The following is a 4059-nucleotide window of genomic DNA, read 5'->3' as shown; positions in this document are numbered from 1 at the left end:
CCAAACCCAACCCAACCTCCTGCTCTGGCGATGACCCAACCCAATACTTATTTAACAGTATTTTTAATTTGTTATCAGGTTTTATTTTTTTAAATTAGGTGGCATGAGTAATATCTAATCATCAGTGATGACTTGGCACTTATGTCAGGTGTCAACTTTTAATTGATCCACGTGTTAGTGACGTGGATTTCCGTTAAGTTTTTTAACGGCAGATGGATGGAGGTACTAATTTTGTCTTTATGAAAACTACATGTACTGTGATATAAATCAAACCCTAAGGAGAAAAAAATAAAGTGTCCAAACCCTAGGGGGTTTTTAAGTATTTAACCCATAATTTAATTTGTATTATTTGTTTCCTTATTTGATTTGGACATTAATAATACTTAATATTGTCCATTAAAAGTTTGAATTTATTGAAATCACATATAAGGAAAGTTATTGAAATATAATTAAATGCCTTCAATTAAACTAATTTAATGACCGGTTCACTATTGAAAAACCGATTCAGTCTTAAAAAAACCGGTTCAAAAATTATGCCTTAAAAAATTGGTTTATCCTTTAAAAAAGAAAGGGTTCACGCAACATGTCGCAATATTAAGGCACTTCTGAGAGTGATTCGGCTTTTATATATATTAGCACATAACCCGCGCTATGCGCGAGATTCTTCATTATAATTTAATTTAAAAAATTAAAAGCATCTCATCTTACTATTCATTATAAGTTAAAATAGGTGTGTGCAAAAATCTATCAGCCATTTTTTAATGAAAAATGCACACTAAATGTTATACACCAGTACATTAATGAACATGTATCTTTTCTTTTTTGAAGTGTACCAAACATGTACTTAATGAAAAGTATAAAAGAAAAAAAAATAAAAAGAATAAAACTTGAATTCTGATTATCAAAATATTAATAGAAAGAAAAATCCAGAGTAAAATAAACCAAATCTTACAGAGAATATGTATCATTCATTCTTTTTGGAAATAGTATTCATTGCTTTCTCATTAAAACAAATCAACCGATGGAGTATACTGCTCCATCCTTACAATGCCTAAGATACAATCAAAATAAAATCTTCACTCAATAATCAAAATTTTCTCTCTTCTTTTTAATTCAAAATAAAACACATATTTCACTCAATATTTATGCAATCAAATAAATCTCTTCAATACTTTCAAAAAATGCTAGAAAATTCAAGTAAATCATGAAAACGAAAAAAAAAAAATCCAACAAAATATTCAAATGAATTAAAAGATAAAATCTTATTGGTGAGATACCTATTATATTTCAATACAAAAAAACTTTCTAGAGAAACAAACATAAAAATAATTAATTTACTGTCGTGAAAAATTTATAAATAGATATACAAAGATAAATCCAAGCAATAAAACTTTCAATTAAATAGAAATCCTAGACGGAATCAAATACAGTCCAAAAATAAACAAAATCTTTTTATTTTATAAGTATCTAATAAAACAAAATATTGCACTCAACATTTTTTTTTTTTTTTTACATGTCCACGTAAGGGAAGGGGGAGGGGGAATTCGAACTAGCGACCTCCGCTTCATTAGGCGTGGTCCACTCAGCATTTAATGTGATTAGATAAATTATCTCAGGTTCAATGTTTAATTATCTCTTTAGTGTTTCTAAAGAGTTTATATTCTTTTTTTGGCACAAAAATCAAATAAACACACTATAATCTACCATTAGCCCACTAAAAATCCACACAATTTATTATCTTAATTCAGAAGGTGCAATTTTCATCAAAAAACAAACTGAAAAAAAATACGCAGCCTACCAATACAGTTAATAGTCAATTATATTTGTTTGGAGAGGGTTGTGTTATTCTTATTAAGGGTTCGTTTGAGATTGCAGTTTTAATAAGTATGATTTTTAAACATTGATTTTTTTAAAAATTGCTTTTTTTGAAAGGTTAAGAATAAGAATTATTTCGGGATTGAATTTTTAGGTTATTATTGTTGAAGAGTGGAGAGAGAAAAAAAAAAAAAAAAAAAGAAGTTAATTCTTGAAGTTGTAGTTTTTCTCAAATAAAAAACATATACATGAAAGATTAAGTAGAAGAATTACTTCAGGTTGATTTTTTAGATTGTTATATTTGAAGAGTTGAGAGAGAGACGTGGGAAGAGAGGGAAAAAAAAAAAGAAGTTAAATCGGTGAGAGAGAGAAAAGAAAATCCAAAATAATTGAGAGATCTTTATTTTGTAGGCCTTATTATTTTGTACATAATCTATTATTAATCAAATTGTTTTTCAATGGCTTATTATTTAGAAAAAAATAATTCTTATTTTTTAAATTATCTATTATTACATGCACAAAGTATATGTAGAAAAAAAATCGTCTTCTCTAACATTTTCTAAATTTGAATTAAAAATATTAAAGTGATTAAAAGTATTAATACATAATAATTTGATTTGTATTATTTGTTTCCTTATTTAATTTGGACATTAATAATACTTAATATTGGCCATTTAAAGTTTGAATTTAATGAAAATCACATATTAGGAAAATTATTGATATATAATTAAATGTCTGTAATTAAGCTAATTTAATGACCGGTTCACTATTTTTTTTTTTTTTTCAAACATATCATACTCATTCATTGATAAAAGTTGCGAGCCTAAAGCTCTTACAAATAGAGCAAAAAACTCTGAAGTAAATCATAGCTGAAGCTAAAAATACAGTCATCAACAACAAATCAAATCAACCAAAACACAGCATCTGCTAACCTATAACTAACCTATGACCAAAACACAGCCGAACCAGTCTCAAGGCCGAGGACCAGTTCACTATTGGAAAACCAGTTCACTCTTAAAAGACCGGTTCAAAAATTATGCCATAAAAAATCAGTTTAAATATTAAGGCATTTCTGAGAGTGATTTAGCTTATCTATATATATATATATATATAGATATATATGAGATGATATGATATGATAAGAACGACGAAGACCTTTTTGCGGTAATATTATAAAGGTGAACAAAACTCTTAAAAGAGCCATAGAAATTGATGCTCTGTTTGTTTTGGCATACAATATTTTTTAGAAAATATATTTCTTATTTTCTGGTATTTAGTGTGATCGAAAATGTTTTTACATTGACCAAAAAAGCTTCTTTAATTTCAAAAATGGCTTCCATTTTTAAATTTCGTAAACAATTATTTCGAACCGCTGTACCTCCGCTGAAGGTTGTTGTTGTGAAAACTTTAATGTACTCGCAAGTGCACGAATCGTTTTGCAATATAGGGATGAAAGTGCAAGGTCGAACCCACAAGGAATTGTGTTTATGAAAAACAATTATTTGATTTGTGGTTTTGAAAATAAAACATAAACTAAATAAGATAAAAATAATTAAAAGATGAAGTACTAAGGTTTTGGAATCCATACTCACCAAATCATAGCAACACATTTCATGTTCATCAATATTATCGAAAGTTCTCATAATAAAATCTTAGGTAGGTTTTACTTTCGCTTCAAAGAGTTAATCAAAAGAATCTCATGTATCAATTCTTTTACACAAATCACAAAAGAAATCCAATTTAAATCAAATCATCAAGTGTATCCGTAAATCATTGCAAGATATCTAATTTAAATCGAAACATCAATTGTATCCCTACAACAAATCACAAGGGATATCCAATTCTTTTATGAATTAAAAACCAAGTAATCAATTATATGAAATTATCCTAAATCATCAAATGTATCCTTGAATAACAAAAGATATCCAAGAATCACTCCACAAATTGATTTAAAGTAAACCAATTGAAATAAAAACTCAATAAAATTAGATAATATTAACATACATGAACACAATATTGCTCTTCATTGATGAAGCTTCATCCTCAGCCTTGGTTGAGAATTTAACTCCACATGAAAATAAAACCTAAACCTAAAGAAAAACTAAACTAAAAAGAGAGAAAATCTGTGTATCCCAATTGTCTATTTTTCTTGAAGGCTTAGAGGTCTATTTATAGGGCTTAGAAAGTCCTAGAAGCCACAGGAATCCCAGAAAAATCGTGCTTCAATCTCCTAGTCAAATTAGG

Source organism: Corylus avellana, chromosome ca7, assembly GCF_901000735.1.
Source record: "Corylus avellana chromosome ca7, CavTom2PMs-1.0".
NCBI lineage: Eukaryota > Viridiplantae > Streptophyta > Magnoliopsida > Fagales > Betulaceae > Corylus > Corylus avellana.
This window is presented reverse-complemented; position numbering follows the sequence as displayed.